Consider the following 27,924-nt stretch of genomic DNA (forward strand, 5'->3'; position numbering starts at 1 on the left):
TAACAGCTAGACTTGCTAAGAGAATTGCGGTGGTCCTGGTTACAATTTAGCACAATCTTTGTTTGGGCCTGAGCATTATAAATTGAGCCTGTTCTCGGAGACAAATTGACATTCATTAAAGCAACACCGGCAATTCTGCAATAAAAGACCTGGATTTTTATGTGAAATCCAGAGTTTAAGAATTCTGATTAAGAAAAAAAAAATATGACGGAGAAGGCAAACTTTCTCTTTGGCACTAAGTGACATCAAGAACCAGCGTATGATTCTCAAGAATGGTGACAAACAGCATGATGGGATTCATACATTAGTTTTCATTGGTGGCACCCAGAATGCAGTGCAACAAGTTTTTGATGGTCACCATTGTTGAGATTCTCAGGCTGATTCTTGATGTCTGTGTGCCTAAAATATTTTTTTTTCTTTTTAAATGTCCAGACCTCATGCTGTTCAAACATAGGACAACTGTTGCTTGTAAGACAAAACCAACTCCGAAGTCCAGACCAAATGCTGTCAAAAGAAACAACACCACCTGATCTTACTCTTTGTTGGTTTATCTAGTGGCAATCTCATTATTACAGCAACCAAAAAAAGTTTTGTTCAAAAGGTTAAGGGTCAAGATCCCAACTACAGCAAACACTGACCATCGTAATGGTAACCAAAATGTAGATTAATCTCCTGCAATGATTCTGTTTGTTAACATCAGGTGTCTTCAGTAACTCTGTTTTGGTAGCTTGACAACATGAGCTTTTGAACACGATGCCTGTATCATCTCCATGTAATAAACTAAAACATGAATTTGTGGATTACATTTTTGCGCTGTGTCTTAGTCGCCAACTACTGGCCTGGTATGCATTACATAGTGTTCATTAGCATAGTGTTTTGTTTTTGTTTTACATTGAATATATATATAATATATATATATATATATATATATATATATATATATATATATATATATATATATATATATATATATATATATATATATGAAAACTTACTAGCGGCAAGGTAGGCTACATTACTGCCTGCCATATTAAGAGGGAAAAGTCAACAGAACTGCTCCCATGTACACACACACACACACACACACACACACACACATAAACAAAGACACATGAACTCAAACTCTTATACATTCATATGTAAACACACACCACTTTTTGTACATATGGCTGTACTATTGTTTTTCTACACATGTTCATCATACAATCCACTTTTTATTCACTTTTATTTAACTTTATTTAACTGTTCTTTGCTTTTTTTCATGCAGTGTAAAATTTTTCATGCCAATAAATATATTTTGAATTGAATTTAATAAAAAAATTTAAAATTAAATGTTAAAGCACTTAAATCTTATTGGTTCTTGCGTCTGTTGTTAAAGTTCGATATTTGAATATTTAGATAAACAAGATCATACAGAAATACAAATATAACTTATTACTTTAGGAACCACATCTGCTACTGAAGAAGTGTTTTTATAACATAAAATTTATGTAAGTGCTTTCAGCAAAGGGGGCGTTTAGCATCTGATAAGTACAAATTATCTAACACACTCTAAACAGTTTTGATCATGTGCATCCCAATGATGTTGTAAAGGCCAACAGAAGCTATTACAGATGACCAGAATAAAACCTTTTGAAGGAAAAGCTGAAATGTATATTGTATTAATATATAACCATTCTCATAAATTACACACCCATAGTTTCTTTGTATGGAGTGGATTTATGTCCATGTAGGTTATAGAAGTGCAAATTGTTTTTACTGAAATAGTTTAAATTCAAGTGCTAAAGAAAACCACAAGGCAGCATGATCCCAGTGTTTAACAATCCTGCAAATACAAAACACTGAGACATTTACAAGCTAGTTTATTTAATAACCAAGTAAAGATACCCTTTTACGGTAAACCTGGAGATGCATATTTACGTGACATTAACATAAAATTACAAAATGTAACAGTACATATGAATAACATGTAAAAATGTTTAAAGTCATTCTGTGATTTGTAGACTCATTTTTTCTTACTATAAAAGTAACAGTCAAATTACACATGGACAGTCTGTTGATTATAAACATTAAGTCTTTTTTTCTCAATTGATCACTTTTAGTAAATGCTGAAGCTGCATCACTGAATGAGCAGCTCTTCTTGATTGTCTTCTGCTCACAACGATCGTCTTCTGTGACTTGTGTGTCTCACTGTGGGTTTCCTGAATAACCTTCACAGACTGTTCACTGTCTGTGTGATGTTCACAGTCAAACTAAACTTAGACCCTCAACTGACAAACTGTTTTCTGTGGCTTTGAGTTGGACAGAAAAACAGCCTGTTCATCACGCAAACACTCAAAACACACACACACACACACACACACACACACACACACACACAAAAACACCTCTAATGTTTAAGAAAACTTTAACACAAAATAAGAATATAATGTCATTTCGAAGTCTTCGATTATGGAAATCATTTAAAAAAAAAAGAAAAAGTGAATTAAAACTCTCAATAAATTTAATTACCTGATTGTTTTGGTAGTTTATATGTCAATATTTAGATCTGTCCTGAACATGATATAAAAAAAAAAAGTAAAAAAAAAAAGAAAACCATGAAATTATATATTTCAGGCTTTTTGCTTTGCACAAACTATTCATCTTTCTCACGGTCTTTCATGACAATAATCAGATAATTATATTCTTGTACTGTATTTCTAGATTTTTATCTGGGATCTGGCAGTATGTAAACTAGATTCACTCCCTGTGAATTGCTAATAATGCTGTCAATGTCTTCCCTATAATCTTTGTGTAACTATTTTGTATTTACAAATCTAAAGCAGGTCAAATATCGTCAGTATATGCAAAGAGATGAAAACAAGCCATTTTAACTGCTTTGAACAGAGTACAAATGATGATTCTCAAACTTCATGTGTCTCATCATGAAAGTCTGGTAAGTTCTGCTACTAAGAGCTTTAACTTTAACAAAAGCTGCTGTCTCTAGATGTTGAACGGAAACTTTATAGTATCTTCTAGAAGTGTCACTCAGGGCTTTTATTTCCTGTTTTCACCACACCCTCAGATAAACTGAGATGACAAACTATTTTAAACACGTGAAAGAAGCAACATGAGCAGCAGCGGAAACTTTAAACTTTCTCATGATTCACTGAACTGAACACATCTACTCCGATCAATAAAAACAAATGTTTCAACATTAAATTATGAGGCTATTTTATATCAATGAATTGTGAATGTAAACAATATATAAGTAAAAAAAAAGGTTCTGTTTTTTAAATTTCTTTGGTAATGTAATGATCTGTGAACTGTTATAGTTAGTTGAGTCTCATGTGGTACAGTCAGAGTGAATCCAGCGATCAGCAGCAGAATCACACACACACTAATAATGATGATAATAATGATGATCCTGGAAAAATCTAAAAATAAAAAAATAAAACAATCCCGAGATGAATTAAATAAAATCTACACAATTGTTAAAATGTATGAATGGTCCTAGTGTTTCTCTATTCCAACATAAACAGCTGTTTTAACATCTTTGGGTTGTAAGTACATTTAATAGAATAATTGCAAATAAAAGAAAATATATAACTCTGTAATGTTTGATGACCTGTGATCTCTGTCATAAAGGGACCAGTTGTAGAGTCTCCTTCACGTCTCACTACTGGAGCCACTAAAACAATCAAACACAGACATTTAACACACATGATTGTGAACAGTGTTTACTGCAGTGAAATCATCTGAATGGACTCACTGATGAGGTTGAGCTGAATTTGAGTGTTTAGGGAGATGAAAGTCAGATCTGTGTCTCTGGTTTCTGCTCCACACCAGTAAACTCCAGCATCTCTCACACTCACATTACTGATGCTCACTGTAACAACTCTCTCTTCATTTCTCTCTGATGAACCACTCATTTCTGTCACTTTAGATGAGCTGATGTTCTGGCAGATGTGATTATCATCCTCTTTACAGAAATGAACTTTATGTTTCTCTGGGATCTGACAGGTGATGTTGACTTCTCCATCAAGATACACAGATCCTGTCACTCTCGTTGGATATTGTGCATCTACAAAGCAAGAAAACCTTACATAGAAACTGAACAAATAATTCACATATACAATATAAAGTATTCTCTGTCCCTCACCGTGTTTGACGCTCAGCTGTATCTCAGTGAAGCTCTCAGTATAGTCAGATTCTTTCACTCCACACCTGTATGTTCCTGCATCTGCAGCTTTCAGCTCTCTAAAAAACACCATCAAGACTCCTGCTCTGGTGTCGTCATATAAAGAAACATCTCCATTCTCCATCCATTCATCCTGAACTCCTGGACTCTTCCTCTCTGAGCATCTGTCTGATTCTTTACAGATGTATTTTGGTTTGGTTTTGTATTGAGGATGTTCACACTTGATCATCAGACGACCTCCAGAGTAGCCGCTCACTCTAGACACGCCCACTTTAGCTGTCAATCACACATATCATTAAATCTGTTTCAAACACAGATTTTTGTTATTGTATTTATTTATTTATTTTTGCAAGATTTGATTTTTTTTCACTTACTAATAATACATAGATTAACAGTATTAATAATGGAGTAACTGTACGAGTGTCTGTTGATCCAAACTCCACACAAATAAACTCCTCCATCATCTGGTCTCACACCAGTGATGCTCACAGTGAAAAGGTTTTTATGTTTGTCATCAGAAATACTGAATCTTTCTTCCTTATTCCATCTGCTGTAAATTGTCTCAATGGAGTATTTTCCTTCTTTGAATATGATTTTAGGATTATTAATATCATTCTGTGAAACACACAGCTGAAAGTCTCAGTTGTTCCAGTGTCCAGCATCACTATATTTGACACGTTACAACATGAATCTGTGATGTTTTACAAAGATAAAAAATAAACCTTAGAAATTGTTAGTTTTATTAAACTTTGATCTTAAAAATGACTCACCTTCTACATTCAGAATCATATATATACGTTGATTGTGAAGAACATCAATTGCGTATCTTCCAGCATCGCGTTTGTTTAAATCTCTGATGTAGATCATGAGGTTTCCCTCATTGTTTCGAAACAGTGTAAACCGTCCTTCATTAATCCATTGAGCATGTTTCGTATAATTTATCATTGCTCTCCACTCAGGTAATTTGGCCATGTATTTAACAGAGTCACTGAACCAGAGTTTCCCAGAATCAACAAGAACACTTCCTCCAGAATAACCAGACACATCAAAGTATTTTTCTGCAGCTGTCAATCAGATTAAAACTGTGATCAGAAAGCTGCTGAACAGAAAACAGCATCATTACTGCAGTGATGAAAGAGAAAAGCTCTGACCTGAGATCAGGTAGAAAGTGAAGAAGATGAGGAGGATCTTCATTGTGACTTGAGTTCAGTCTTCTTTCTGCTGAATGATCTCTGTGTGAATCACTCTGTCTATACATCTGTCTGCTTTAGTTACTTCCTCTTTATTCAGCTCTTCATCAGTAATGAACAGCTTTACTGGCTCCTCCCTCCATCACCATTGACTGAATATCACATTAATCACACTGAAAGAGCGCCACCTAGTGGAGGATACAGTGTCTGATAGTGAGATATCATATAGGATTTGTTTGCACAGTGTATGCATTGAAAGAAAAGAAAAGAAAAAAAGAAAGGATTGCAATTTGAGGTGGATTCAGCACCATGGACAGTGACTATCAGACAAACCTCAGCATCATTGATGGCAGTTGAACTTGAGTTTATCTGCTTCTTTCCTTCACTTTGACTGTGGTCATAAACATCTGCACTCCATGCAATTATCAAAATATTTGGCCCCAGATTAATTATTTCATATGGACTTATTTCAACCATATGGGAAGTGGTTAAATTAAAGTAACATTTACAACTCCTCCAACCATAATAAAAATTACATGTATCATTTGTATCAACTAAAATACAATACAACTACATGAAGGTTATTTTAATGAAACAATATTATGGATAATATATATTATTTAACAACAATAATACTTTAATGTATAGCAATATTACATAATGTCTAGCATATCATGTTCAACATATATTGTTTAGTTACACAATTGTAACATTAAGGTTTTTTTGTGTTCACGGTCTCATGTGAGTTTTCTTACATTATCCTCACATTATGTGTCAGGCAAGTTTTCCAAGAGCACACAATAATCACCAATTTCCATCAGAAAATGTACAAATCGTTTGACATTGTCTGAAATATGCTGTTTGATATAATAATATAATGCATGATAATTTGTTCATCTTAGACATATTGTTGTTTGTATTTGTAAGTACGTTTATAAAAGCCTTAGCGCGACTGTCAGTTAAACCAGTGCATTCAAGCTCCAAACACTGTAAAATGTGTTGCCGTTAAATAACAGTAATTTCCTGGCAGCAGGGGTGCCAGTAAATAACTGTTTTTCTACAGTTTGTTTCCTGTAAATTAATTACAGTTTATTACTGTTAAATTATGTTGCATGCTGTTATTTCTTCATCTTAAATCTTTAACCCTTTAAACCCCACAACAAAATCCTCAGTTTTAAGTGAACACTTATAATGTGTGCACACTACAGAGTGTTAGAGTAACACTGAATCAGTGAAGTTAATGAGATAATTCTGTGATTAATTGATGATTGAGCATTAGTGATAAACACCTGCTATTAATAAACAGAATCACTAAAGGAAAGAGATACACAAGATCTACAAATGACTTCAGCCACAGCCTTAGATGAAATCAACTGAATAAAAGAATACATCAAATCTCTCAAGATCTGATTAAACAACTACTAAAACAGCTTCACCAGATTCACATTACTAACCAGACTGACTTTATTTATGTCTGATGTCTACAAAATATCTTATTGAGAGTTAAATATGTTTAGGTGTGTTTATTTTTTTTCATCACCATGATGGAGATCAGTGTTTACTTTAGTTGAGCTCTTGAACGTGACTTTTCAACAAGTTTTTTTACATGCTGTGAAAATGCATCTTTGGAACTTGTTATAGCAATATATATATATATATATATATATATATATATATATATATATATATATATATATATATATATATATATATATATATATATATATATATATAACAGAAGAAACAAATCTGGTATAGTTGTTTATAGATTGTCAAGGACAAACACTATTATTTCTGAACCAATCCCGTGTTCCTTCTCTTATTGAACATTGATACTACAGCAAAATAAGAAACACAGCTGAGCCTTAAGTTATGAGAGACTGTTAAGAAAATTTAACTCATTAAAAAAAAAACCTTAGCAGAAAAATAAAGACAGAAACATCAAGAATCAGCGTATGAATCACAACAATGGTGACAATCCACAAAATAAATAAACAGATAAGTTCTGAACTTCACAAAACATGCTACTAAAACATAAGAATTCAAGAAAATAACTGAACAATTCAGGGGCATAATTTATTCATGCTGCAATGTATGCTGGGAGTCATGGATTAATTTTATCCTGTGCTGGTACCCAGCATGCATTGTATCATTAACCTTTTGATTGTCACGTTGTTGAGGTACACATGCTGATTGTTGATGTCTCTCTTTATGAATATGAATCTCAACAATGGTGACAATCAACAAAATGCTTCATGCTGAAGTGCATGCTGGGTAACACCATAGTAAAAACTCCAATCATCAAAAAAGGGAAATTTAGTTTGGTATTTCAAGCTTTTAATTCAACACTGTGTTAATGTTAACTATGAAACACAACTGCAAGTGCTTAAAAGCAATTTTCCTTTTTAATTCTTAAAAGGGTCAAGAGCCCAACTAAATAAAACACTGATCTCCATGATGGTGGCATCATTTTAACCAATAAATAATCTGATCTTCTGTAATTATCAATAACAGCAGGTGTTTATCAATAAAGCACAATCATCATTTAATTAGTCACTTAATTATCTCAATAACTTTAACTCTTTTAGGGTTTTAACTTGAGACTCGTTTGTGACTTGGAAGAAATGACTTTGATCCTCCTCTGGTGAAATCAGCTGCTGAGTTCATGGGTGGAATAACATATGGCAGGACTTTTACTCTCTGACCCCTGGACTTTAGACCTCTGTATGTAATATATCGGCATGTGTAATATATTACACTTGTTGGCCACCAGGTGGTATTGTGAGCAAATGAAGCTTCGAGAAATTAACCCTTTTGTGAACCAATCGGCTGAAAAGCTTAAAGCTTCATGAGGTTTCATCTTTCCTTCACTAACTACAAATGACTTTAAGCACAACCTTGAATGAAATCAATTGGAAGAAAAAAAAAAAAAAAAAAAAAAAAAACAACTTTGTCACCATAATTGTGGTCAGTATTTGCTTCAGTTGTGCTCTTGAGCCTTTTAACAGCTTTGAAAAATCTGCATCTGAGCAAATGCATTACTATTTCACAGCAAACAATTGTGTGATGCAGAAACAAATCTTGATCTAACAGGTAATTTATGCTTTTGATGACTCTATGATCTTGATTTGAATTTCTACATTTTTCTCTAAAAAAAGTGATATCTTACTATACATTACCACAAAATACTTCAATGTAAAAAAAAAAGGTTTTATGAGAATTTGGCATTTAGCTATGGACATTTGTCATATGATTCTCAACAGTAGTGACAAATAATTATTCACCCTGCAGTGCATTATGCATTATGGTAGTTTTTCATGTATTACTCATGTATGATGCATTTTGTTGATTTTCACCATTGTAGAGATTCATATGCTGGTTCCTGATAGCTGTGTGTGTTTAAAAATCACTGGGGGTCAAAATTCTGAATGTGTTACACAGATTTACAATTTATTCCATGTAAATATTAACATTGTACTTTTTTGCGTGTTGTAGTTTCACTGGTATGATTATTTAAAATCTAAGCTAAAGAAAAATAAATATTTTGAATATTATTACACCAGCTCATTGTGCCTGTATGTTTATTGTAGATCACTGATCTCTCTTTTCTACAACACCACATATAAAGCTACAGAGAAAGATCTAGCACAACTAAATCAAACACTGATCTCCATGATGATGGCTTCATTTTAGCCAAATAAAACATCAACATCTGATCTTCTGTAACTTACAATAACAGAAGGTGTTCATCACTAATGCACAATCATCATTGAATTAGTCTCTTAATTATCTCATTAACTTTAACTCTTTGAGGACTTGGGATTTGACTTGAAACTCATTTGTGACTTGAAAGGAATGACTTGGTTCCTCTGGTGAAATCAGCTGCTAAGTTCATGTGTGGAATAAACATATGGCAGCACTTTTATTTCTTAGCCCTGGACTAACCACCTCTGTCTGTAATATATCTGCATATTGTTCACACTTTGGCCACCAGGTGGTATTGTGAGCAAATTAAGCCTCCAAAAATTAATCATTTTGTGAATCTCTTTGCTGGAAAGCTTAAAGCTTCACGAGGCTTCATCTTGCCATCACTACATATAGGCTTACAATAGCCCAAATATCTTATTGTTAGGTTTATAGTCTGTTATGTGGATCATGGTTTTGACATGCTCTTCTGTTTATTTAACTTCATAGTTAACACTATACTTAGTTCGGATTTCATGGCTTAAGCATTTCATCTCATTACATCTAAACACACACACACACACACACACACTATATAATATATATATTTCTTGGTGAAATACTAGTGGCAAGGTACATTAAGGCCTGCCGTATTAAGAGGAAAAGTCAACAGAACTTCTCCCATGTACACACACACATAAACAAAAAGACATTAACTCAAACGCTTGTACACTCATTTGTAAATACACATCACTATTTCTGTACTATTGTTTTTCTACACCTGTTCATCATGCAATTAACTTTTATTTAATGGTTCTTTGATTTTTCATGCAATATACAATTTGGCATGACAATAAAGATATTTTGAATTGAATTTCTTAAAAAAAATGTAAAACTCAAAACTGCACTTAAACCTTATTGGTTCTTGTGTGTGTTGTTACAGTTTGATATTTGAATATTTAGATAAACAAGATCAAACAGAAATACAAATATAACTTATTACTTTAGGTGAAACATCTGCTGATAAGTACAAATTATCTAACACACTATAAACATTTTTGATCATGTGCATCCCTTTGATGTTGGCCAACAGAAGCTATTACAGATGACCAGAATAAAACCTTTTGGAGGAAAAGCTGATATATATATATATATATATATATATATATATATATATATATATATATATATATATATATATATATATATATATATATATATATATAAAGCCATTTGTCATATATTACACACACTATATTTCTTTGTATGGAGTGGATCATTTGTGTCCTAAATGCTAAATAAAACCACAAGGTAGCATGATCCCAGTGTTTAACAATCCTGCAAATACAAAACACTGAGACATTTACAAGCTAGTTACAGTAAACCTGGAAACAGTACATATGAATAACATGTAAAGCATTGTATATGCATTCTGTGATTTGTAGACTCATTTTTTTCTAACTATAAAAGTAACAGTCAAATTACACATGGACAGTCTGTTGATTGTAAACATTAAGTCTTTTTTTCTCAATTGATCACTTTTAGTAAATGCTGAAGCTGGATCACTGAATGAGCAGCTCTTCTTGATTGTCTCCTGCTCACAACAATCGTCTTCTGTGACTTGTGTGTCTCACTGTGGGTTTCCTGAATAACCTTCACAGACTGTTCACTGTCTGTGTGATGTTCACAGTCAAACTAAACTTAGACCCTCAACTGACAAACTGTTTTCTGTGGCTTTGAGTTGGACAGAAAAACAGCCTGTTCATCACGCAAACACTCATGGACACACAAACACACACACACACACACACAAAAACCCCTCTAATGTTTAAGAAATACTTTAACACAAAATCAGATTATAATGTCATTTCAAAGTCTTCGATTATGGAAATAATATGGAAAAATAAAAAAAAAGTTAATTAATACTGTCAATAAGTTTAATTACCTGATTGTTTTGGTAGTTTATGTGTGGATATTTAAATCTGTCCTGGACATTATATTAAAACAAGAAAAAGAAAAAAAAAAAAAGAAAACCATGAAATTATATATTTCAGGCTTTTTGCTTTGCACAAATTATTCATCTTTCTCACGGTCTTTCAAGACAATAATCAGATAATTATATTCTTGTACTGTATTTCTAGATTTTTATCTGGGATCTGGCAGTATGTAAACTAGATTCACTCCCTGTGAATTGCTAATAATGCTGTCAATGTCTTCCCTATAATCTTTGTGTAACTATTTTGTATTTACAAATCTAAAGCAGGTCAAATATCGTCAGTATATGCAAAGAGATGAAAACAAGCCATTTTAACTGCTTTGAACAGAGTACAAATGATGATTCTCAAACTTCATGTGTCTCATCATGAAAGTCTGGTAAGTTCTGCTACTAAGAGCTTTAACTTTAACAAAAGCTGCTGTCTCTAGATGTTGAACGGAAACTTTATAGTATCTTCTAGAAGTGTCACTCAGGGCTTTTATTTCCTGTTTTCACCACACCCTCAGATAAACTGAGATGACAAACTATTTTAAACACGTGAAAGAAGCAACATGAGCAGCAGCGGAAACTTTAAACTTTCTCATGATTCACTGAACTGAACACATCTACTCCGATCAATAAAAACAAATGTTTCAACATTAAATTATGAGGCTATTTTTATCAATGAAATGTGAATGTAAACAATTTAAAATTTAAAAAAAAAAGAAAAAAAAAAACTGTTAAAAGTGAGTTAGTTGAGTCTCATGCGGTGACTGACAGAAGTGTAATCAGAGTGAATCTCACTCTTACTGAATCTGACTGTAGCTTCACTGAGAGACTCTTCATGCATCTGGAAGCTGACAGCAGTGTACAGGAGCCCATCAGAGGGGATTGTGGGTATCTGTGTGTGAGCGTCACCTCGTCTCTTGCAGACAGTCAGAGTGAATCCAGCGATCAGCAGCAGAATCACACACACACTAATAATGATGATAATAATGATGATCCTGGAGAAATCTGAGAATAAAAAACACACAATCCAGAGATTAATTAAATAAAATCTACACAATTATTAAAAGGTATGATGTTCTTACTCTTTTTCTATTCCAAGATAAACACCTGTTTTAAAATGTATGGGGTATAAGTACATTTTATAGAAAAAATTGCGGACCTGTGATCTCTGTCATAAAGGGACCAGTTGTAGAGTCTCCTTCACGTCTCACTACTGGAGGCACTAAAACAATCACACACAGACATTTAACACACACAGCAAAATCTCCAGTGTTAATTTAACACTCTGAGTGTAAAGTCTGTGGACTCATATAAACACTGAAGCAGTGTTAAAAGTAAAACACTGAAGCAGAGTTGAAGTTAATGAGATAATTAAGAAGTTAATTGAGTTATGATTAAGCATTATTGAAGACACCTGATGTTAACAAGCAGAATCACCAAACGAGAAAATCACAATTTGTGTGTCACCATTATAGTGGTCAATGTTTGCTTTAAAATTTGTTTTGGAAATCAAGAGCAACAGTCATTAGGTGGTGATGATTACGTTTTAATGTAATCGTTGTTTGACCTGAGTTACTAAACTAATTTACAGTGTTTTCTCTAAATAAAACTTCCATTATTGATTGTAACAGCTTTGATTCCACAATGAAAGCGTCTGCATTTTCTATTCATTTTGTAGCCATCTCTTGCAAGTGTTTTTTTTTTTTTTTTTTTAATTAAAGAGTCTTTATTTTAGGCACACACAGATAACAAGAATCAGCGTATGAATCTCAACAACGGTGACAAACAGCATATTCAGATAAACAGATCTACTCTGAACATCAAAAAACTAGATACAAAAAATTCACATAAAAACAGCAAAATAAAATATAGTTAGAATAAAAAGTTAAAAAGACAGTTCAGCTCATAATTTATTCATGCCGCAATGCATGATGGGAGCCATGGATGAGTTTTTATTGGCTACATGCTTTTTTGATGGTCACCGTTGTTGTGATGCTCACGCTGATTCCTGATGTCTGTGTTTCTTTATGTAGAACTAACTTTTAAAAACATGTCATATTGTGCCAAAAATGATGAATTGCTAACTTTGTTTTTCCAACTTAATTTATGTATACATTAATGAAACCTGAACTCACTCATTCAGATCACTACATGATAATTAGTTCAAACCACAATCAATAGCACACATGATTACCTTTGCTCTGGTCTGTATGTTATAATTGTGTTACAACAGCAATACAAAGTCTAAAGTAAACGTCTGAAGGTTCAAGATCCCAACTAAAGCAAACACTGACCACTATAATGGTGACACACAAATTGTGATTTTCTTGTTTGGTGATTCTGCTTGTTAACATCAGGTGTCTTCAATAATGGTCAATCATCACTCAATTAACTTCTTAATTATCTCATTAACTTCAACTCTGCTTCAGTGTTTTACTTTTAACACTGCTTCAGAGTTTATATGAGTCCACAGACTTTACACTCAGAGTGTTAACTTAACAATGGAGATTTTCCTGTGCACATGATTGTGAACAGTGTTTACTGCAGTGAAATCATCTGAATGGACTCACTGATGAGGTTGAGCTGAATTTGAGTGTTCAGGGAGGTGAAAGTCAGATCTGTGTCTCTGGTTTCTGCTCCACACCAGTAAACTCCAGCATCTCTCACACTCACATTACTGATGCTCACTGTAACAACTCTCTCTTCATTTCTCTCTGATGAACCACTCATTTCTGTCACTTTAGATGAGCTGATGTTCTGGCAGATGTGATTATCATCCTCTTTACAGACATGAACTTTATGTTTCTCTGGGATCTGACAGGTGATGATGACTTCTCCACCGAGATACACAGATTCTGTCACTCTCTTTGGATATTTTGCATCTACAAAGCAAAAAAACCTTACATAGAAACTGAACAAATAATTCACATATACAATATAAAGTATTCTCTGTTCCTCACCGTGTCTGACGCTCAGCTGTAGTTCAGTGAATCTCTCAGTATAGCGAGATACTTTCACTCCACACCTGTATGTTCCTGCATCTGCAGCTTTCAGCTCTCTAAAAAACACCATCAAGACTCCTGCTCTGGTGTCGTCATATAAAGAAACATCTCCATTCTCTATCCATTCATCCTGAACTCCTGGACTCTTCCTCTCTGAGCATCTGTCTGATTCTTTACAGATGTATTTTGGTTTGGTTTTGTATTGAGGATGTTCACACTTGATCATCAGACGACCTCCAGAGTAGCTGCTCACACTAGACACGCCCACTTTAGCTGTTTATCACAAATAGCACTTCTAGTTATAATCAAATCTGACACAAACACAGACTGTAAAAATCTTGATTCGGTTTAGTTTTACTCACTAATAATACGTAGATGAACAGTAGTAATAATGGAGTAACTGTACGAGTGTCTGTTGATCCAAACTCCACACAAATAAACTCCTCCATCATCTGGTGTCACAGCAGTGATTCTCACACTCAAGCGGTTTTGTCTGTTATCATAGATGCTCAATCTTTCTTTCTGATACCATTTGTCATCAGTGGAGATCATCTCATCAATGATGTTATTTCTTTTTTTGAATATGATCTTTCTAAGAGACTTTTGATCCTTTGAATATTCACAGCTGAAAGCAGCAGTTTCTCCAATATTTACTCTCACTGTCTCTGATGCTCCACAACATGAATCTGTCAACATTTAAAGTTTTATTTGTGATGTGAGAAAACTACACAAAAATATGAATCTAAGCATTGAAAAACTGATCTGATTGAAAGCTTGTATTACTCACCAATAATATGTAGATGAACAGTATTAATAATGGAGTAACTGTACAAGTGTCTGTCGATCCAAACTCCACACAAATAAACTCCTCCATCATCTGGTCTCACACCAGTGATTCTCACAGTGAAGAGGTTTTTATGTTTGTCATCAGAAATACTGAATCTTTCTTTCTTCTTCCATCTGCTGTAAATCGTCTCAATGGAGTCTTTTCCTTCTTTGAATATGATCTCAGGATAATGTATATGATTGAATGAATATTCACAGCTGAAATTGGCAGTTTCTCCAATATTCACAGTCACACTCTTTGACATGTTACAACATGAATCTATCAAATACATAAAGGAATATATTTTATTTATATATAAAACCTTTGAAATGATTAGTGGCTTTGCTACACATAGACGCTGATCTGAAAACTGACCGTCTGTCACATTCAAAGTCATATCAATGGACCACTGGCCATGATACCTAATCCAATAATCTCCAGCATCTCGTTGATTTAAATCTCTGATGTAGATCATGAGGATTCCCTCATCGTTTTGAAACAGCGCAAATCTACCTTCATTAATCCATTTATCATGTTTCTTATCATTTATTATTGTTCTCCACTCGGGTAACTTATACATGTATTTAGCCGAGTCGCTGTACCAAAGTTTCCCAGAATCAACAAGAACACTTCCTCCAGAATATCCAGACACATCAATGTCTTTTTCTGCAGCTGTCAATCAGATTAAAACTGTGATCAGAAAGCTGATGAACAGAAAACAGCATCATTACTGCAGTGATGAAAGAGAAAAGCTCTGACCTGAGATCAGGTAGAAAGTGAAGAAGATGAGGAGGATCTTCATTGTGACTTGAGTTCAGTCTTCTTTCTTGTGAATGATCTCTGTGTGAATCTCTCTGTCTCTACATCTGTCTGCTTTAGTTACTTCCTCTTTATTCAGCTCTTTATCAGTAATGAACAGCTTTACTGGCTCCTCCCTCCATCACCATTGACTGAATATCACATTAATCACACTGAAAGAGCCCCACCTACTGGAGGATACAGTGTCTGATACTGAGAGATCATACAGGCTTCATGTTACAGTATGAGAACGGTATAACTGCAGCCTGGAGATCTCCAAATAGGGGCAGAAAATCCAAAACGGGGTGGGAGCCCCAAAATAGGCTTTCTCCCATTGAGAGACAGGCGCATGACACGCATGCACAATCTTTCCACCAATCCACTTCAGTTTAAACTCCGGCCCACAGCTGATTCTGAAGTTTTTATTGGTTGTATCAGTTAAAGTGTTTCCTAAACTATGCAACAAAAAACACTTAAACACCCCTAAACCTACCCCACACCTTACCTTAACCAGTGAAATTGACTGAATGGCAGGACTGGCGCTGGATAGTGTGGTAAAGATAGTTGTAGTTCAGGATTTAAACAGTTAATAAGATTATGCGAAATGAGACTCACCAGACAATGGCACCTTTTTAGTTATACCCGGCATCACTACCCCCTCCTAGCCTGCGAATTTCATTACCCCATTCATGACCCCATTGCTTGGAATAAAGTGATAGAGTGAAATCTTTCCCCTTCACTGGGACGACTCCTGAGTGATTCTGTTTACAGCTTACATGAAGCAGAGGTTCAGACTTGGGTTCAAACACCACTGGACACAAGCTTTGGCCTCTGCTCTCATGGAGAATGTTTATTACATAGCATATTTTATTTTAGGTGAACTAGAATCAATGTTTAATTTATAAAGGTTTATAAATTAAAGTAACAGTTGAAACAGTAACAATTGGCTGAAGCCACAGCCCATGGTGAAAGTCTTTGCAAAAGGAGACCCCGCCCCATTTTGGAGGTTCTTCCCAATTTTAGAGTTCATGCTATATTTTGGAGATCTCCGGTCTGCAGTTACCCCAACTTGGAGAATATCAAGTCAAATGACATTCGAGCAGTTCAGATCGGCCTGAGCAATTTTATTTTTATTTTTTTATCTCCCACTAGAGGACAACTGTCGATATTAGTTCACTGTGCTTCATACAGTATACAACAAGGCACTCCTGGAGAGACAAAAATATATTTTTATTAGCGGCAAGAAACATCGACGTCTATTTATTAATCTATATATTTTTTATATGCTTTATGCATAACACTAGTAGTAATATGGTATATTTGTGGATTCAGCACCATGGACAGCAGCACTCAGACAAACTTCAGCATCACTGATGACAGTCGAACATAAGTTTTTCTGCTTCCTTCCCTTCACTTTGACTTTGAGCATAACAACATCTTCATTAAAATAATGCCTCTATACAATTATCAAATATTGGGACAAAGTTTCATTCCTCCAGATTCATTCTTTGTTTTTGAACATGCAGGAGGCAAGTAAATCAGTGTCATTTATAATTAATTGAACCAGAACAAAAGAAAATACATGTTTGTTCTGTATCAACTACCACACAATACAAGTCCATAAAACTAATTTGAATGATATTAAGAAATGTAATGTTTAGGCTAGTTTTAGAAATGTAAAATTACTTCATAATAATCACTAGAGGGAGCCAGAGGATTTAATAAGACAGCTGGTAGTGCGTTTAATGTGTGCTACAAAACCCAGTATCTGTCTTATTATGTATATAATGTATAATTAGTAAAGACTTAATTCATTTTATTATAATGTTGTTGTTTTTTGTGTATTAAGGTATTGTGAGACTAACGAGCCTCAGTGCGACCGTTGATAAGCTCCAGAAAGATCGTCCATAATTTCGTGATGTGTCATTGCAAGTCTTTTGAAGACATACAATAAGTTTATGTGAGGAAAAGATCTAAATGTAACAAATAGCTCACTGAAATCTTGTCCTTGCTGATATGTCTGTTCTTTCATAAGACGATTTACCCGCGAACAATCTTTTACATTAAAAACAGACTCGCTGCGCTCAGCGCCATATAAGGACAAATTGGCTCATTGGCTCTCGAGTGTGTGCGTCTTTCCATATTTGAATATTTATAATCTAAATAAACGGAAAGTGTTGTGTGCCATAGTGGATCACAGTAGAGTTGGGTCCGAGTCCACCTTTGTCGAGTACGAGTCAAGACCAAGTCCACAAACATCGAGTCCAAGTCCGAGTCCGAGTCCAAAAGGGGTCGAGTTGGACTCAAGTCCGAGTTCTTAAAGGCCGAGTCCGAGTCGAGTCCGCCCGAGTCCAGAAAGTAATTAAATTAAAAAAGATTATAAATTGGTATTGTAAATTTTTACATTCTATTAATATTTTAACCTTTCAACCCATTAAAACAATGGCAATATAAAAATGTAATAAAAAAAATACCACTGTTACATCTAATCATTGCCATTGAACATTTTTATTTTATGTCAACAGAACTAGTTTCCTATCAAAAAAGGTTTCAAAGGTTTTATTGTATTACAAGTGCATGAAAATACAAATGAACCTATTTTATTATTGTATCACACTATATTGTCCTCCAGTTAAAGATGACATTTCAGTTATTTAATGCCTCTCCCCCACATTCGACAGAGGTAAAGTGCAGCCAATGAGGAGATCCTTAATGATGGCATTATGAATTTCTTGTTGTCTTGGAGAACTTGCATCATAAAGTTGCATTGCTTGTTTGGTCAGTTCTGGTCTTGCTGAGCTGTGCAGCATCTGTTGGTTGCTGCTGCTGTCTTTGGTAGTCGGTTGCATCGGTTTTCGGATCACCAGTACACTGAACCGAAAACCGTTTCTTTCGGAGGCGTCCGATTTGAGAACCGATGAACTGATGATACTGCGCATGCGTGTAATTTTTCAAGTATTTTGTTAAACATCGGAAAGTGTGATAAAACTATAAATATATATATATACGTTTTTTTTTTAAGATAGGGGCTACATGTTTCTAATCTGTATATTGTAGATTATGTATGGGCCAAAGGGGTTTTCAGGGAAGTTGGACAATAATTAAGACTCTAAAGACTCCATGTTTAATATGAATAAGGGATGATTTATGAAATATCTGTTCTGTATTTATAGTTAATGATGACAGATTCACAAACTGAGTTTGTAGTAAACAGAACATGAACACGAGTAGAGCAGCTGATGATACTGAACTGCAGCATGTGCCGGTGTCCTGACATTTTATCCTACCCTGTCAGATTTTCCTACCCGGGTTTTGAGCGATTCTCGTTCTCGAGTCAAGAACCGGTTGTATCAGTTTTCAGATCATCAGTAAACTGAACCAAAAACCGTTTCTTTCGGACGCGTCCGATTCGAGAACCGAGGAGCTGATGATACTGCGCATGCGTGATTCAGCATGAAGCCGACTGACTCACAGCGCGTCTGAACCGAACTGATTCTTTTGGTGATTGATTCTGAACTGATTTTGTGCTAATGTAATGAGTGCGGGTAAACCGAGGGCTTGAATGAAGGGCAATCTGATGAAACGTAAGTTCATTTAATAACAAATACATCGCAATGGATTATGTATCCGGTGAACTGTTTTTTTTTCAACCGGTTTATTGAATCAAACCGTCCGAAAGAACCGGTTCGCGGAAAAGAATCGAACTTCCCATCACTAATCCACACCCAGATAGCAAACAGTCATTGAAACTATGCTGAATCAACATCCCGTTGTCAACATTTAGTCATTGAATCAACATCGAACTCTGATGTTGATTCAACATCATTTTGCACCCTGATTTAATATTGCACTCTAAAAACTGCTGGGTTGAAAACAACCCAATTTGGGTTATTTTGACAACCCAGCGCTGGGTCAAAAAGGGACGAACCCAGCGCTGGGTTGTTTTAACCCAACCAGTTGGGTTATCATATTTAACCCAGCATGCTGGGTTGCCTTTTTTATGGTTTAAAATGACTATATTGCAGGGTTTAAAAAACAGAGCGGGTGTTTTTTTTATCACTGTATTTCAGAAGGAAAACTACTGTATTTAGAAATTGTTCGATATCATTTCGCATGTGCTTGATAAGGCAGCGTTTGTGAGCTCAGCATCGCTCTGCAGCCTTTACCGGAGAAACCTACCTCTCCCGCTCTTAGCGCCTCCTGCTGGCAGAAAATAAACTCGCAGAGTGCAGCCATGTGGGGAAACAATGCATTTCTACGTTAAAATTAACCCAAATTGAGCTAGGCATTAAACCTACAAATGTTGTTCATTTTGAATATCACTTTTACACACAAATAATAATTACCAAAAGGAAAATATTTATTAAAAACAAGAGAAAAGTCAAAAAGTAACATGTTAGAAGAAATGCAGAAAAGGATGGCATTAACAGCTACAGAGTTCATAAACAAAGCATTGAACATTTGATGAATATAACTTAAGATCAAATTGGACTTTGTTCAATTGTATATATTGTATAAAAATATACGAAAACACATACAATAAATTTACAATTAGTTAGGTTTTTTTCCAACTATTCTGGCATGACCGTACACAAATAAATCACAACATTAACTTTGATATTATAACATTTAACAGACGCATGTGTGTGTGTGTGTGTGTGTGTGTGTGAAAGAATATGAGCAGGTGTATGAATGACAGAGTGTAAACTTTTCTACTAAACAACACAGAAACAGCATTTAACTTTTTTTTTTTAACAAATTATGCACTTACAGTTTTTTTCATTGTCCATGAATACAGATCATGCATCACGGTCAATTTTCATGATCTCTTTAGCATAACTGATGTAATCATGAAGAAACCCCATCAGCACAGCATGTGACATCTTCTACATCATCCAGGGCAGCGTCCTCCTTTAAAACCAGTGCTGTTTAGGGGAAAGAAGATTCTCCTCTCTGACCAGCATTCATCCCAGTCACCGCCTGCTCTTCATCAGTGGCCTAAGAGAAATACATTTGAAAAAATTAAACATTTAATTAAACTATCCATTTTCAGGTGGAGGTGTATTCACATGCGTAAGGATAGGTAAATAATCGGTTTTAAAGTTTCAACACTTTGTGAGGTTGTTTAATGTCTCAGTCCACCACAGCTCTCATGAAGTCTATAATGGCAGCACTAGTGTGAGGACATGCGATATTGTTTGAATAAATATTGCTTTCAGAAAGCTTCTTTACTGAAACATTAAAACAGACATGACATTCACATACCTCACAATATTCATGTACATGGAGGGCTGCTCTTCAAACCGTTAGTTCACCAAATAATTAAAATGTTTATAATTTACTCTCCCCATGTTTTTCCAGACTCATACAAACTCTGTTCATTTTTTGGAAAACATGAATATATTTAATATTCTCTTTTTGTGTCCTCCATTGCTGGTCTGGGAGACCAATATTTTATTTTGAACATACATGTTTGCTATCATATAATTTAAGATGTATTCATATATAAATATCAGAATTTACTTCTACAATAACTCTATATTTATGAAGCTTGAAAATACTGATTATCTAAACTATAAATGGATTAACAAATATTATGAGAAAACTAAAAATATATTAATTTATGTTGTAAAGACAGACAAAAGTCTTATAGGTTTGGAATGACTTGAGGGCAAGTAAATTATTTTTGTGTGAACTTTACCTCTAAGAGCGAAGACCAAGAATAATGACTCTCCAAATCAGACAACTCCAAAGTTGGTTTGAGTTCTGCAATGAAAAACACAGACATCAATGGTCTTAATGAAATGAGCACGTAATCACACTGTTGTTGCATCAAAATGTGACGTAAACTGGCAGGAGACAACAGAAAAATTTATTTTCTAAAAATAACTTACATAAAATCTCAAGAGAATGATGATCTCCCATGTCTCTTGCTTTTAACATCTACAAAAACAAAAAACAAACATTATTTTACTCTTAGTAAAACACAACAACAACTGATAACATGAAATTATGAAGTTTACTTGCCTTAAACGATCTTTCCCTCTCTTCAGAAGAAGCTGAGAAAACCTCCTCCTCACACAAGCAGACTTGTGTGTCCTTAACTGCAGTAAGTTTGAGTTCTGCAAAGAGGGGCATCAATGGTTTCAATAAAATATTAACATATACATACATACATATATATATATAAAATCACACTGTTTTTGCATCAAAATGTGAAGTTAACAGGCAGGACACAACAGAAACATAAATTTTCTAAAAAAAAAAAGTAATAATAATTTAACTTACATCAGTCTCAAAAGAATGAAGTTATCTTGTCTCTGGATTTCAACATCTAAAAAAACCACACACATTATTTTAGTCTTAGTAAAAATAAAGATAACTTGATGTTATTCTGAAGTTTACTCTCCTTAAACCGTCTGTCCCTCTCTTCAGAAGAACACCTCCTCCTCATCCTCACACAGGTCTGTGACTCCTCACACAAACAGCTTCTGTGTCTTTAACTCTCAGCGCGAGGACAATGAAGACAGGAGCTGGACAAGTCTGAAATATTACATGTAAAACATACTTTTAACAGTTACCACTTCAACAGCCTCAAAATAATTATGCTAGTCTTTACTACACAATGCCGTTTCCTTTAGGAGACAAACATACATTCAGTTTAACCGCGAAAAAAAAGACAAATTCACAGGAGCGTAACCGTGACCATAACCTTCTGTTAACGCCTCAAAGAGAACAGATAATGTAAAATCTTATGTAAATATGACAAAATACATTCACAGACGTTATATTAAAAGTACATCCTCCGTTCAGTAACGTTACATGAGGCAGTTAAGACCTCCGTGTCCGAGGCGAAAACCGCGTCCGTTTTTTTTTATATAACGTTAAGCTCCTTTGTTTCCGCCTTTCATAAAACCTTCCGCCTTTCATACAACCGGGTAAACAATAAAAGATAACTTTACATTTTGAATATTTAACGTTACTTACCATAGTCTTTCACTCGCTTCTCGCTTCTATCACGCTGAGAAAATGGCGGCTGCTCGCACTGGAGAGAAGTACGATTTTGACGTGACGTGCGTGCTCTCCTTCACGTCCGCGTCCTCAACCCACCCCGCTGGGTTAAAAAAGATAGTTATTTTCAACCCAAACTTGGGTTAAAACATCCCAAAGTCCTATCCAACGGCCTCAACCCAGCAGTTGGGTTGAAAAAACAACCCAGCGTTTTTTAGAGTGTGAAACAATGTTGAAATTCTGTCCATAGATCAACGGAATTTCAATGCTATTTCAATTATCAGGAATATTGAAACAATGTTGAAATTTCAACTGAACCAAGGATCAACGTGATTTCAATGGAATTTCAATCATTTTAAAATGTTAATTTTAAATGTAATGCCATAAATTAAATAGCCTGCTTTATCTACAGCCAGGATGTAAAAATTAATGGAACATTTAAAATCTTGTATAAAACACAGAACACACCACACTATTTAAAATCAAATTAATGTTTATTAGCCTCTCTACTCTTTATTTACACTTCATTGTCATCTGATGCCTGCATAAGTTGTCGTCCAGTCCCTGCTGCCCGGTCTGGCGCATAGCGCAGCCACTTTTGGGTGAAAATTGGGTGATGGTAGCTGTCCCCATCTGCTGAGTAAGAGCATCTAAAACAGAAGATAAAATCACAATGCAAAACAAATATAGCATTTAAGTTAAACAGAACATATATTTGAACAAATTCAGTAGCCTAGGCCTATGATTTTTCAATGATCGGATAAGGCAATAAGTCCTCGTGTTGTAGGCTAGATCATATTTCCCCTATATTCAAAGCACTTTTCAAAACTGCCTGTTCATGGATGTATTCGAATTAAAGGGAGGCAAAAAAGATTAGCTTGCAGTGACCTCTTTCATAAGGAAAATGTATGAGGCCAATTGACTCAAAAATTTTTATGTTTATTATTTCATTGCTTCAGAAGTAGTTGTTAACTCCACAAATGTAATATAACTGGATACTAATTAAATAGTTAATGTAGATTAGAGTTACCATAGACAAAAGATGTTTTGACAAAATAATCATAGACAAAAACCGTTGCATTCAGTTTTTGATGAGGTTTTGGGCTGGAAAACCAATTGCAAGTGGTGCAAGTTGTTTGCAGAAATAAAATAAAATGAAATCAAAAATGTTGTTTTGCTTACTTGGTGTGCAATAGTGATCTGTAAAAGAACAGAAAAGACAAAAATCTCTGTTAAAAACAGCAATTAAAATTCACAATCATACAGTGTGACTGTACTTTATACATATGTACTCAGGTAACCAATCTGTTATTAAAAATATAAAAACAAAGAATATAAACAACATAATATACAAATTAAATATACAGTGGTTTATTCTTTTCAGCTACAGTTGATGTAATAGTAGCATTCAAGAAATAAATGTAAAATATAAGAAACAAAATACACTTTAATGTAGGCCTATAAAATATACAATTCTCATTAAAGCTAATGAATTACGCCCCATTAACTGGACTCCCCCGGCCTCTCAGATCACTATAAATGTTAAAGGGATTTTAATGCTAAAATATGCTATTTTGTATGCTGCACTTTCTTCCTATAGTGAATATCAAGCTACAATATATCTGTTTGTCAGCTCAAATGTTTCAGTGGTAGAACTTTTGCCTGGCGTGTCAGAGGTCCGGGTTTGGGTATTAAAATGAAGTACAATAGTTGTGCAAGTACAATGCTGTATCACTTGCGACGCAAACATCCAAAAGCAAATGAAAGCCGATAAGTACAACTGATGAGTAGTTTACACTTTAGATTAGGGGGTGCAGAAAGCTTTGTAAATTATTTATAATGTTTATTGAGATAATAGTACAATGTTGACATTTCAATGATTTATAAGTGATTAATAATATATTAACTAGTAAATATTAACCCTTAAGGATTTTGTTTGACTCAGTTGTTTACTGAAGGCCCTGAATGAAACCCCAGGGTACTCAGGGTACTCACTGTCTGACAGCAGGTTCACTTAGACTCTGCTCATCATCACTGAAGAGTCCAGGAACAAAACAAGCAATCTGACACAGAGACAACAATATTTACTCTGCAGTTCCAGGTTCATTAGAAGGAAACAAGATAGAGCAGAGGTAAAATGCAGATAAAAGACAGAATAATATATAACAACAATAATAACATATGTGATATAAAAATTCTACTACTAATAATATAATCTTAAAATAACAGAATCTATATTTTTAATTTTAGGATGAGTGTGACTTACGTTTTGATGTCAGGGACTTCTTAAATTTGGTGAAATATATTCTGAAAAAGGCATATTAATGTATTTCATGAGCTTCTTTCATGAGTATTTCATGAGCTTCTTTCATGAGTTTGCCTGTATTTCTAAGTCAGTATCTCCCTTCAGCAACATTTCTGAAGGGAGATACTGACTTAGAAATACAGATTTACTGAAGAAGCTCATGAAATACATTAATATGCCTTTTTCAGAATATATTTCACCAATTTTCTTTTCAAAAATCTTGGAGTTTCACTTTGTTCTGTATAGTTTCTTTCTGTCATCCTGAAATCACAGAACAATTTGTATTAATATCTGTTTATCATGAAATATCAAAACTCATGTGAACTTGTTTTCAGCCGATTAACGTTACACTCTCAGTGTAAGTGACGTCATCGATTCAGTAAATCAGCCTTTTCTAAAAAAAAAAAAAAAAAAACAGACAAATCACCAGCAAAACATTCACAGAGCCATCAAAATATCTCACACACACGACGATTTGATGAAAAGCCCAGAGTTTCATCAACAAGAGCTCAAAATTAGCCTAACATTACCTGAAAACTGCTAAGATAGATGCTAACGGACTTTTTCGAAGACACTAAACCATTTCTATAAAATAAATTTAATTGAAACATGTCAATAACAAGTAAGAAACGTGTCAGAAACATTTGTATATCATATTTGTGTGACTTTAGCGACTAAACTTACCTAAAACAGCGTAAACCGCAGCGAGAGACGGAGATTACTGCTGGCCAGTAACGGTTTTTGTGTTGACGCCCCGCCGTTTCCATGGCAACTCTGCTCCCCGCTCGCGCAGAACTCAGCGCACACACAGCATTCACACAAACAAACATCTCGAGTTAAAACATTACATTTATAATGTACAGCCTCATTCAATAATCACTCACTATAGAGACGGATTATTTCTGGCAGCCTGTAAAAGAGTGAAAAACACGACGAAAAAGCAGTCAGGACTTCTCTTTAATAAACCGCTTTTACATTTTCCCTCTGAGAAACTGCTGGACACGAAAGGCTTTAACATTAATTTACCGTGACCGTTGTCTAAACAAGTTAACGGTAACATTATTTGAAAATGAGCCAGTCTCTTCAGCTGCCCACAGACTGTATAAAACACACCGCGTGCCTGTGCTGTCTGGATTCATATCGAACATTAAGCAAGCTTACCTGTACGCTTGTGCCAAGGCTCCAGAAATGAGCTGTGTCCGGTGCAGTACGTTGGGTATACCACCCGTTGATCTCCCGGTCAACCAAAAATCGATGGATTTTCAATCATATTTCCCGGTCAACTATATTTCGATGCATTTTCTATCATATTTCCTGGTCAACTATATTTCGATGCACTTTCTATCATATTTCCAGGTCAACTATATTTCGATGCATTTTCTATCATATTTCCCGGTCAACTATATTTCGATGACTTTTCAACAACCGCATCCTTTCTCTGTCCACTATAAATCAATTACTTTTCAACACATTCAGGGATCACCCGGTAACCAAATATCAATGCTTAATCAATCATAAAGATAACTATGGATCAATGTTGTTCCAATATTGTTGCCATCAACATTAATAACATCAGGTTTTCATCGATATGATAATGGTGATTCAACATTTATTTTGCATTGAAATTTCAATATCAACCATAATGATGATTCAGATGGAAAAACAATGTTTATTCAATGTTGGCTTGCTGTCTGGGCATTGATATCCAGTGAGTGGTGCGTGTGTTTCGTCTGCAAGCATGAGACTTCTGCCTGCCGGTGTGGTGCAGTAAAATGACAGAAGGGGAGACATTCATTAATTTATCATTTCAATTTTATGCTGATTTTATTTAATACACATGACGTGGACTCGACTGTACTCGGAATATTTTCCGAGTCCAAAATGTTCAAGTCCGTGTCAAGTCCGAGTACAAATTCACCCGAGTGCGTGACAAGTCCGAGTTCATTCAAAATTGGACTCGAGTCCGGACTCGAGTCCGAGTCCAAGTTCGAGTACCCCAACTCTAGATCACAGTTGGACAAAACAAAAAAACAAAAAAAAAAAAAAAAAACGACAGTTTCATACCCGTTTCAAAACACTGATGTATTATGTCGGGTCTTTTGAGTACAAGGTTAATTTACAACAACATGAGAAAATCCAGTGAGACTGAGAGCAAAAGACACCGAGGGGTTCAATATTTTATAATGCACACTTACTTCATTATTACTACAAATGGTTGTACTTGTTAGAAAAACATGATGAGCCTCCATCTAATAAATATTTCAGATGTCTATAGTAAAAAACATTTGAAGAAAGAACTGAGGCAGATATATATATATATATATATATATATATATATATATATATATATATATATATAGAGATAGATAGATAGATAGATAGATAGATAGATAGATAGATAGATAGATAGATAGATAGGTAGATAGGTAGGTAGGTAGGTAGATAGATAAATAAATATACTTTTTTCATATATTAGACACATCATATACATACTGTACAGCATATTTATTTTGGAGTGGAAAATTTGTTAAGGGTGTGTACTGAAAAAAAAAAAAAAAAAATTTCCTGTTTTTGTGATACATGTAGGGGGTCATTGGTTTAAAGGCAAAAGAAAACCACAAGCTGAAGAGCAGCACACTGATGACGTTTATCACACTGACCACATTAATAGAGAACCCAGCAAAGACAAACACTGAGACATTTACAAGCTAGTCACTTAAAAAAAAAAAAAAAAAAAAAAAAAAAAAAAAACATTATAATATCACAACAGAAACTGACATTACACATTCAGTAATTTTGTTACCTTATCTTCTATTCAAGTAGGATTGACATAATCTGTATATTAGTGTGTTTATGTAAAAGTACTAAATGCAGTTAACCATAAAATGGCTGTATTTAAAACCATTTTTTAATTTACATTTCTGTCATTGATTTGTGTTCTGAA

The 27,924-nt window shown here is 34.5% G+C and overlaps 1 protein-coding gene and 3 long non-coding RNA genes across 5 annotated transcripts in view; 1 reads left to right on the plus strand and 3 right to left on the minus strand.

Annotated features, from left to right (window-relative positions):
• Positions 1-27,924, minus strand: part of LOC127948417 (uncharacterized) — a 155,943-nt gene that overhangs the window by 42,305 nt on the left and 85,714 nt on the right. The window lies entirely within an intron of this gene.
• Positions 1,399-2,340, plus strand: LOC127949594 (uncharacterized). Its single transcript, XR_008152391.1, has 2 exons — positions 1,399-1,946; positions 1,986-2,340. It is a non-coding gene; the product is annotated as an uncharacterized LOC127949594 (long non-coding RNA).
• Positions 20,001-22,892, minus strand: LOC127949570 (uncharacterized). Its single transcript, XR_008152325.1, has 5 exons — positions 22,652-22,892; positions 21,953-22,207; positions 21,559-21,786; positions 21,366-21,430; positions 20,001-20,662 (listed from the first exon to the last, which is right to left on the minus strand). It is a non-coding gene; the product is annotated as an uncharacterized LOC127949570 (long non-coding RNA).
• On the minus strand, positions 23,151-25,725 carry LOC127949581 (uncharacterized). 2 transcript variants are annotated; one of them, XR_008152376.1, is made up of 5 exons: positions 25,665-25,724; positions 24,942-25,565; positions 24,671-24,738; positions 23,858-23,875; positions 23,151-23,325 (listed from the first exon to the last, which is right to left on the minus strand). It is a non-coding gene; the product is annotated as an uncharacterized LOC127949581 (long non-coding RNA). The 2 variants fall into 2 exon arrangements; XR_008152375.1 differs by having other exon boundaries at positions 24,942-25,725.

This window comes from Carassius gibelio, chromosome B1 (genome assembly GCF_023724105.1).
Source record: "Carassius gibelio isolate Cgi1373 ecotype wild population from Czech Republic chromosome B1, carGib1.2-hapl.c, whole genome shotgun sequence".
NCBI lineage: Eukaryota > Metazoa > Chordata > Actinopteri > Cypriniformes > Cyprinidae > Carassius > Carassius gibelio.